The sequence below is a fragment of the Chiloscyllium punctatum genome, chromosome 7, assembly GCF_047496795.1.
Source record: "Chiloscyllium punctatum isolate Juve2018m chromosome 7, sChiPun1.3, whole genome shotgun sequence".
Classification (NCBI taxonomy): domain Eukaryota; kingdom Metazoa; phylum Chordata; class Chondrichthyes; order Orectolobiformes; family Hemiscylliidae; genus Chiloscyllium; species Chiloscyllium punctatum.
The window spans coordinates 120,348,425-120,359,362 of record NC_092745.1 but is presented as its reverse complement, the minus strand read 5'-3'; the positions used below and the strand labels follow the sequence as shown (position 1 = coordinate 120,359,362).

The 10,938-nt window shown below is 46.9% G+C and overlaps 1 protein-coding gene across 1 annotated transcript in view; it reads left to right on the top strand.

Annotated features, from left to right (window-relative positions):
* The first annotated feature begins 231 nt into the window (after positions 1 to 231).
* The window catches only part of lmo4 (LIM domain only 4), a 37,228-nt gene continuing 26,521 nt past the window's right edge, over positions 232 to 10,938 (top strand). Inside the window, exon 1 of the mRNA XM_072574737.1 lies at positions 232 to 396. The gene's annotated coding sequence lies outside the window, so the exon portion shown is untranslated. The remainder of the gene's footprint in view (positions 397 to 10,938) is intronic.

The window sequence follows — 10,938 nt, the reverse complement described above, 5'->3', positions numbered from 1 at the left end:
TCTCTAAAACATCCACATCCTTTTGGTAATGTGGTGACCTGGGCTGTACGCAGAGTGGTTGCAAGAATTTCGAAAGTAGGCTTTAAAATCAAGGCACAATTTTAATTGAAATATGTTAATTAAATGAATACACCATGCCTTTTTTTAAAAATAAACTTGATTTCTTAAGCTTTCTCGACCTTTTGATTCAGATCAACTGTAGCCTCCTCTCGTCAGTTCTGGCAACTCTGATGCCCGTGATGATCTGTCGTGAAGTTCCAGCTCTGCCCAGCAGGAGGGGCCAACTCTTCAGTCACTCTCTTCAGCAAGTGTTAAGATTGTGAGTCTTGTCATTTGCTGCTGAAGATGTGTGACGGATTCTGAGGGACGTCTAAGGAAGACTACTTAAAAACACAAGTAAGTGAATTTTTTGAAAATGAAAACCGGCAAAAAAAGTATTATTTGATTGGCTTAAAACGACATAGTTGCAACTGGCAAGAGTATTAAATATATGAACTTGTCAGATCCCGGATTTATTTCATGTTGAGAGCACATGACAGCTGTGCGGCGAATGCGTAAGGGCTAATGCTATTGTAGAAACTGCAGACAAAATTGGCGCGTTTTGTTGTCCTTTGTGCATTTTTTGGGGGGGGAGAGTGTCCGTCTTGTTTCGCACTGTTTGTTTAGTCAGCCGAATTAATTTGGGGTGGTGTGTGTGTGTGTGTGGTGGGGGGGGGGGGGGGGGGGAGCGGGGTAGGTGGAAAGGTGGGCGATTAGAAAGCAAGAGGGGAGAAAATAACAGTTGCCCAGTTCAGAGACGAGGGAAGACCTGACGGGACTCTGGTTAATAAAGCAAACCTATCTCGTCTTTCAGAATTAATGACGGGGTTAACGTGGGCCCTGATAGCTTGTTACTGTAAATAAAAGACATAAAGCAGTCCCTTCCTTAAGAGCAGGCAGGAACAGTACTGTAGCTGTGAAATATGTAGCTAATTAAACCTATTGGTGTAAACTAATAAAGTATATGTGCCCGTTAGATTCCTTATTCTAATGAATCTGAACTAATTTGCCTTGACTGATGAATTTTCTGTTAGCAGTGGGTAGAATAATTATGAAATTTATCACTCGGCAGCTCATTAGAATCTACCTGCCCCATATCATGGTAGTGTATGTAGTTCCAGCAGTGTCGACTCTAATCAACTATAAACTGAAGCAAAGACACAAACCTTCGCAAATAATGGGCGGGAGCCTTTTCCGAACGCATTGCGCTGGGGGATTTCGACTCTTAATACACTTTTACCTCGATCATATTACAGAGAAACAGGACAATATTTTCCCCGCCATTTACCAAAAAGCTCATTAAAGGACAAACAATGAGACTCCTCCGAGGCTCCCATTCAAGTCACTTCATCATTCTCTCTTGTTTTAATAGTTGGAGCAAATTAATTATTCCATTGTGAAAACCGTATTATTCACATCATTCATTTCACTGAATAGGTTGGTAACTCGGGTCTGGGTGGAATTTGAGGAGAAATTGGAAAACTGGTTCAAATATGCACGGCAGTGGAGAGAGAGAGAGACAATAGTTCACTCATTGTTGGGGTGGGAGAAGCGGTTAGAGTTTCACATTGAAATCCTGGAACACCTGAGATTCTGAGCCCACACTCTTGTCAAACTTGACCAACTCACACTGAAATGACGCTGCAATTCTGAAACAGAGAGAGAGAATAAAAAAGAAATCGCGTTTGTATTTTCTCGCCTTCAGCGAGTGCAGTGGTCTACTGAAGTGTAACTTGAGTTTTCATGTGAGTGTTTGAGTCTGGGTGGGTTCTGTTCCATTATAGGAGCATGGGGAGAGAGAGAGAGAGAGAAACGGTTGGGTGTGGGTGGGTGGGGAGAGACACATGGTAGTGGGGGGGGGGGGGGGGGGGGGAGAGAAAGATCCCAGGGAGCGGGGTCAGCAAAGCATCGCTGCCACTCATTAGCACTTCTCATTAACCCTGTCAGTCTTTAAACTGAAAATATCTATCCATAAAACGGCAGCTTCACAGATCGGGGTATCACCCCCAACACACCCACCCACACCCACACACACACACCCCCACACACCCACACACACACACCCCCACACACCCACACATCAACACACACACCCACCCACACCCACACACACACACCCCCACACACCCACACACGAACACACACACACACCCACCCCCACACACCCACACACGAACACACACACACACCCACACACACCCACACACCCCCACCCCCACACACCCACACATCAACACACACACCCACCCACAGCCACACACCAACACCCACACACCCACACACGAACACACACACACACCCACAGCCACACACCAACACCCACACACCCACACACACCCACACCCCCACCCCCACACACCCACACATCAACACACACACCCACCCACACACACCCACAGCCACACACCCACACACCCAACCCACACCCAGACACACCCCACACCGACACACACCCCCCCACACACCCACACACACACACACCCACCGACAACACACACCACATCCACACCCACACACACCCCGCACGCACATACCCCCCCCCCCCCCCCCCCACACACATGCACACACTTTGTATTGAAGTCACTCTCCCTTCGGACATTGTCTCTGTCTGGAGTCTGGTGTCCACCTCGAATTTGAGGCAAGTTGCAGGCAGTTCTCAGTCGGTCTCAGTGACCCATGGGGGAAGCTCGCTGATGGGGTAATGGCTGGGCTGTGAGTGATGGTCGCCACTCGCCTCATAAATCCCCGCGCTTTCCACGTGGATTTTTCCCAGGGCCAGGCGGGGTTAGCTTCACCACTTGGTAGTGAATGACAGGTCAATAACTCACTCGGTGCAGCCGGCGATAACATCGCAGGGCTGCGATGTGATTTACAGTAACCTCCCTCCATGTGACTTCTACCCTGACTGAAAGACTATCTGTCCTGCGGATAGCGGGCTCTTACCAGCAACAACCAGATTATTTATAACTTGCAACCTTCTCGTAATTAACTGCGGATCAGCTGGGTTCGGACCGGTTCTCTGCCTCGAAAACGTGGGGTTGCTATTAACTTGGTACCTGTGGTGAGTGGGAACTTTGACAGACTATTGACTCTGCCCCTACCCGGAGATATTCGCACTTCATTCCCAACACTTTCGCAAGTAAACAGTTCCCGCAAAGTAATATTGAAAATTTATGGCTCATGCCCGTGAAACGAAAGTCTTGGTTCAACAGTAAGAGCTGGTAAGAGCAGCAAGTATTCTCAAACTGTGAAACTTTGTAATGAAAACAGAAAGTGCTGGAGAAACTCACCAGGTCTGGCAGCGAGAGAAAAACGTTTCGAGTCTAATATGACTCTTCTCATACACATCTTATCCGTAAAATACATCATTATAGGATTCTACAAAATATCTCATATCTATGATCACATAAAGTAGATCATACAACGATTATACAAAATACATCATTTTTTGGATTATACAAAATACGTCCTACATAGATTGTATAAAGCATATATGTGATTACATAAAATATATCGTATGCAGGGTTATACAAAATACATCATATGCAAGATTATATAAAACATATATAATTACGTAACAGACACATGCTCACAGAAAATATATTATAGATGAAATTATATACATTTAAAATATGCGATTCTGATAAAATAAAATTCCATAATATTTCCTATCTATTTTATAATAAAATGTCATATCATTTCAAAATATTATAGAAAAATTTTAATTATAGAAAAATTCTATAATTAAATATTTTAATTATAGAAAATACAATAATCATATAAATGAACACATAATTATAATAAAATATTTCACGTATTTGATTATATAAATTACTATAATGGGCAATGTATGTGAAGAGTTATGTCGGACTCAGCGTTTAACTCCGTTTCTCTCTCCACAGATGCTGAGTTTCTCCAGCACTTTTTGTTTTTATTTCAGATTTCCAGCATCCGTGGTATTTTCCTTTCCCCTCCGTTTTGAGGGTTCTCTGTGGGCCCTGTGCTTGGAGCCTGTGTGGAATTGAGAGTAAGCAGCAGGATGAAGATGCAGAGAAGCTTCTTAATGAACCGCGCTCTGAGAGGGCTTAACCATTCCCTCCAGAATACTGCTCTCGTCCTGAATAGTCCGGCTACAGAGATATCAAATCAAATACTTGCTGCTTTAAATGCCACAAGTCATGCCACATATTAAAGTTGTATATATTTACGAGAAAATTGTGGCAAAAATTATATAATTTAAACCACATTATTGGCGTTGCTTTAGCGGGAACGCGAAATGTTCGTGTTGAATAGACGCTATTCAATGGTTACTACTAGTCAGGTTTCTTGATAATCGAGCCACTTCGTTAGTAATTGCTGAGCACCATGACTCATTGAGGATAAAAAAAATTGGCAGCAAACCAGGTCGTGGTAGCACATGGCGCACGTCGGCCTGTGTCCAGCGCCGCACTCTTCCACTCTGATCTCTAGCATCTGCAGTGCTCACTTTCTCCCTTAGAAAAGAGGTCAGAAGTTTAAAACTGCTCCTCTGATGCTGGCTGAACTGCTGTGCTTTTCCAGCACCATTCTAATCTGGACTCTGGTTTCCAGCATCTGCAGTCATTGTTTTTACCTACCAGGTTTTAAACCAACGAGTTGATTTGAAATCACCAGGTTTTGAAGCGCTGCACCTTCAACTGATGAAAGTTTGTGATAGAACATAGAACAATACAGCGCAGAACAGGCCCTTCCGCCCTCGATGTTGCGCCGACCTGTGAACTATTCTCAGCTTGTCCCCCTACACTATCCCATCATTATCCATGAGTTTATCTAAGGATTGTTTAAATCTCCCTAATGTGGCTGAGTTAACTACATTGGCAGGCAGGGCATTCCACGCCCTTACCACTCTCTGTGTAAAGAACCTGTCTCTGACATCTGTCTTAAATTTATCACCCCTCAGTTTGTAGTTATGCCCCCGTTCACGCTGAACTCATCATCCTAGGAAAAAGACTTTCACTGTCTACCCAATCTAATCCCCTCATCATCTTGTATGTCTCTATCAAATCCCCCCCCCCCTTAGCCTTCTTCTTTCCAATGAGAACAGACCCAAGTCTCTCAGCCTTTCCTCATAAGACCTTCCCTCCAGACCAGGCAACATCCTGGTAAATCTCCCCTGCGCCTTTTCCAATGCTTCCACATCGTTCCCGAAACATGGGGACCAAAACTGTACGGCCCGCACTCGGGTTTTGTATAGTTGCAGCACGATTTTGCGGCTCTGGAACTCAATCCATCTACCGATGAAACCCAACACACTGTATGCCTTATTAACAGCACTATCCACCCGGGTGATTTCAGATAAACCTGTTGGGACTATAACCTGACCTTGTCCAGCCCAGGCCAACGCCGGCACCTTCACGTCAGAGAAAATAGGAGCTGTTGGAGACCATTCGGCCCTTCAAGCCTGTTCCAAAATTCGACATGAATGGTGATTATGCAGCTCAGTAATCGTTTTGATCCCTTTAGCTTTAAAGTCTACAAAAGAGCTAAAAGCCAAATGTTAGAACTAAGAACCCACGCACAAGACTTGGAAATGACCGAACACACAATATGAGGAGCGCAGAGGGTTCTTGATGTTGAATTCTTTTGTAACCTTGTCATTTTTCAGATACAAATATGACTGAAAAGCGTTGTTTAAACGCAACGGTGTGGCATGAAACTGAAACAACAGGGGGACACTATTGCATTTAACGGGGGAACAAAGACGTACATTTATTTAGTGCTCAGTTCGTCCTCTCGCGGCCAATGAAGAAATGATAACGTGGTGTCGCTGATCTAATGCAGAAAACGGCAGCTATCTATTTGTGAACAGCAAGCTCCCACCGATGAGAAGGAGCCAATGAGTAAGCTATCTGTTTGGGGAATGTTGCTTAAGGGTTAAGTATTTGTCAGGCCACTGGAGAGATAGCTCTGGTGCTCTTGGTGCTCTGGGTTCACTTGAGAGGGTGGGCTGCTCTGGGTGTGACGTCCCGGGGGGCACATCACTCAGTACTTTACAGGACAGCAGCATGAAAAGGTGGGACCCAGATTAAAGTTGGGAGGAGGTAAGGAGGGAGAAGGAAGGATCGGGACATGGGGAGGGATGAAGGCGGCTTGAATTGAAGCTCTTTTTGCAAGTTCCTGTGCCGTAAATCCCAGGCAAAAGCATGAAGTCCCTCTGGCTACGGGGTAGACAAAATGGGGAGATCCTGGGCGATCTGAAACACTGGGGGATGTAGTCTCAGGATAAGGGGCTGGGATGGAGCGAAATCTTACTTCAATCAAAAGGCTGTGAGTCTATGAAATCCTTATCTCCAGAACAATGTCGGTTTGTCTGGAATGGGGAAGTAGGTAGTACTCTATTTTTGGCGATATAGATTTGATGAATCAAGGGTCTCTTATACTGTATGATTCTACAATGCTCCAGCATGTGATATGGGGAGAAGGGAGGAGAAGCATTGGAAGCCACGGTTATTGTAGCCTTGTTAGGGGTAGGGTCTAATCTTGCCCTTGTGTGCTGAGGTGTGCTGTCTCCGATCCTAACACCGACAGAGATTCGCTTTGGACAGAAAACAGCCACCTCTTGCAGCCGTTCGGTCATGTCTAACCACAGTGTTTATGAAGAGCAGGGTTCACTCAATCAAAACCATGTCTAGCAGCAAGACCTCTGGAGCAATCTATTTGAAGTGAGGTCATAAATCAGGAGGGCGGATGAATGAACACCTGATACCTGCTCAAGGTGCGCTGCAGTATCTAAGCTTCTGTACAGAGGCATTCCTGTAAGGAGACGTGTTAAATGATACTGGTACTTGGAGTGAGAGCACTCCTCTGAGATTATTACTACTGGAAATTTTACAGGAAGATGGAATTTTTTTCTCCGAAACCTTCTCGCTACATATTGATTTGGTCTTAAATTGTACACCGGGCTTCAGAAAAAAAGTCACTTCAGTGCAATAAACACATCACTAATGGTTTACTCGGAATAAAATGACTTCCTTCCTGAGTGTACGTGTGACAGCAAAGGCTTTCACCTTAGCTGCTTGGAAGAGCAGGTTCTGGCTGGAATCTCCACGTCAGCCCACGTGTTATGTAACTCTTCAAGCCTATGTTTGTCTAAGTGGTTCTGGTTTCGGACGTAAACTTTCTTTCACACTTTCTTACAAGCGAGCTCTTCATTTCACCTTTCCTCATTTCCAGTGAAATTCTCTCAAACCCACACACACACACACACACGGACTCAGTAACACAAACTGACAAATACCACCACGGGCACACACATAGATGCACACAAGCGACACAGACACAGAGAGACATAGATATACACTCATAAACACATTCACTCAAGATACATACAGTACACGGACATAGACACTCAGACACAGTCACACACATACAAACTCACACAAATGTACAGATTCACAGCGTCAGACATGCACTCATAGACACATTCACTCAAGACACGCACAGACACACACCAGACACACAGAGAGACACAGAGACTTACACAGAGACACGGACATACGTACACTCAATCACACAGACGCTCAGGGACACAAACTCACACAGCCAGACATACACTCACAGACACACTCATTTAATTTACAGACGCATAGAGACACACACGCAAGCACACATACATCCTCACAAACACATACAAGACGTAGAGCGCATGATCCCCTTTGCAGTCCATTTTGGGGAATATCTCGTGGGCTGTTAACCTGTGCTCCTCACTGTGACACCTGCGCTGAGGGGAATGGTGTCGATGATTGACAATTCTTCACTGCCAGCGTTCATTCCGTTCCTCCTCCCCCCCCCCCCCAACACACACACCTAGCACACAACAGGCCCTCCAATATGTTCAAATATTTCCCAGTCACCTCACTGACAACGCACCCGCAATCTTTCAGTCTTTGCAAGATGAAGAGGTAGTTGAAACAAAGTCAATAATCATTGAGGAAATATTGGGTTTTAACTAATTGCACCGAATGTATTGAAGTCACTATAGGTTAGACAGGGAGATTTTGTTTCCCCCTAATACAGTGATCAATGGCCAAGGGGAATAGATTTAAGGTAAGGGGCAGAAGGTTTAGATGGGATGTGAGGGGAAAAAATCCCCAAGGGAATGTGGAACTCTCTGCCTGTAAGGGTTGGAGAGACAGAAACCCTCATGAGATTGAAGAAGTTATTTCGATCTACACTCGCAACACCAAGGCGTTCAAGACTATGGAAAGTGGGATTCGAACAGTCAAGTGTTTGAGCTTGACCAGCGCGGATTGGATGGATTGACGGGCCTTCCCCACCATCCCACGAGTTGTCGATCTCTGTTACTCTATGATAATGATTTTGTATGTGGTCTCCTTCAAGTATAACCAACTCCACTGTCGCACAGTAGAAGTGTTTGGGATTTTTCTCCACAGATGCTGCCAGACCTGCTGAGCTTTTCCAGCAATTCCTGGTTTTGTTTCTGATTTACAGCATCCGCAGTTCTTTTGGCTTTTATTTGGGGAAATGGTGCTGACGTCGGTATTTCATTCCAAACAAGGCGCGTGCCCCTGTTTGAGAACGCTTCCAATAATGGATTTGGCCTGGGGCCGGTGCTGAATGGTGTGGGTGAGGTGCTCTGTGTCCCCTGTGCAAGTCCTGCAAGCGTCTGTGGGGTCTGCATGCTGACTCAGCGTTTAGTGCTGTTGCCCTACAGCGCTGGGGACTCCGGGTTCGATTCCAACATCGGGGCCTCACTTTGCCTGGGTGACTTCCAGGCTGTGTGGAGTTTGCACATTGCACTGTCTGCGTGGTTTTCCGTCAGGTGCCTCGGTTTCCTCCCGCAGTCAAACCATGGGTGGGTTGGCCATGAGGGATAGAGTCGAAAAGTCAGAAGGGCTTATGCCCGAAACGTCGACTCACCTGCTCCTCAGATGCTGCCTGACCGACTGTGCTTTTCCAGCACCACGCTCCTGGACTGTAATCTCCAGCATCTGAAGTCCGCACTTTCTCTCACGAGGAGTGTAGGGATGTGGCGGGGGGATGTTGATAGGATGACCTTGGGGGCTTGGTGTGGACTCGTTGGGCCGAATGGCCTGGGTCCACACTGTAGGGAGTTTATGAATTCTGTCTGCTTTCCCCCAGCTCCCCATTTCAGATCGGCTGTCATTCACTTTCCCTCTGATTCTTTAAAACCAGCAGATGTAGCCCAGAACCCCAGCAGAAAGTTTTAAAGGCGTAAATGCAAGCTGTCCGTTTCTCCCCTCACACTCTTGTTAGGAGAGAAATAGACTGGGAAGGATCACTGGTCCCGGACAAACAGATCCATTGCCAAAAACAAAGTTCAAGATATGTTGACAATGATCCTCTCCGAACCACGCGGCTCTCCCTAACCAGGGATCACACTGTGGGCTACGACTTGAACTCTCTGGGATGTTCTCTCCGCTCGACCTGCCCAAACAAAAGGCCTAAGTCTTTAACACTGCGTCCTAACTGCCAGAATTTTTACTCGGATGGTTCATAAGCTCTTAAGACTCGCTTCAAATTCGAAGGTGCAGATGGTGCGACACAATGTCGGTTTTGGGGGATATGAGACTCGCTAACTGGCCGGCATTTATTGGCCGTCCAATTTCTCAAGATCTTGGGGACTTCAGTGGGTCTCAGACTGGGGAATCCTGGAATCTGCCAGTGTGCACCACCATGGAGAGGTGAAAATGGAAGCAATTGTAAAAGACAACTGCATCATTCTCACGCACTTAAAGGAGGCGAGGGCATTCCTTGCTCAGCCATTACCGTTTCACCCGCCAATCTCCACATTTTGAGCCTGGGCTAACAATTTTGCTTCAGCGAAGGGGATTAGTGATGAAGCAGGTTATAGGTGGTTTTAACACCAGACTATAGGTTCGTGGGCAGCAACTGAGACTAGCTTCCGATTCCCGTTTTTATGTATTTAAATTTAAACCCTAGAGTCCAGAGTGTAGACCTAGGGCTTAGATTAGCAGCAAAATGAAGAAGCTGGAGATCGGAAACACTGCCGTGTTGGACTGGCGGTGATGTGGAGGGGCCGGTGTTGGACTGGCGGTGATGTGGATGAGCCGGTGTTGGACAGGCAGTGATGTGGATGAACCAGAGTTGGACTGGCAGTGATGTGGATGAACCAGAGTTGGACTGGCAGTGATGTGGATGAGCCGGTGTTGGACTGGCGGTGATGTGGATGAGCCGGTGTTGGACTGGCAGTGATGTGGAGGGGCCGGTGTTGGACTGGCGGTGATGTGGATGAGCCGGTGTTGGACTGGCAGTGATGTGGATGAGCCGGTGTTGGACTGGCGGTGATGTGGATGAGCCGGTGTTGGACTGGCAGTGATGTGGATGAGCCGGTGTTGGACTGGCAGTGATGTGGAAGAGCTGGAGTTGGTATAGCAGTGATGTGGATGAGCCGGTGTTGGACTGGCAGTGATGTGGATGAGCCGGTGTTGGACTGGCAGTGATGTGGAGGGGCCGGTGTTGGACTGGCGGTGATGTGGATGAGCCGGTGTTGGACTGGCAGTGATGTGGATGAGCCGGTGTTGGACTGGCAGTGATGTGGAGGGGCCGGTGTTGGACTGGCGGTGATGTGGATGAGCCGGTGTTGGACTGGCAGTGATGTGGAAGAGCTGGAGTTGGTATAGCAGTGATGTGGATGAGCCGGTGTTGGACTGGCAGTGATGTGGATGAGCCGGTGTTGGACTGGCAGTGATGTGGATGAGCCGGTGTTGGACTGGCAGTGATGTGGAGGGGCCGGTGTTGGACTGGCGGTGATGTGGATGAGCCGGTGTTGGACTGGCAGTGATGTGGATGAGCCGGTGTTGGACTGGCGGTGATGTGGAAGAGCTGGAGTTGGTATAGCAGTGATGTGGATGAGCC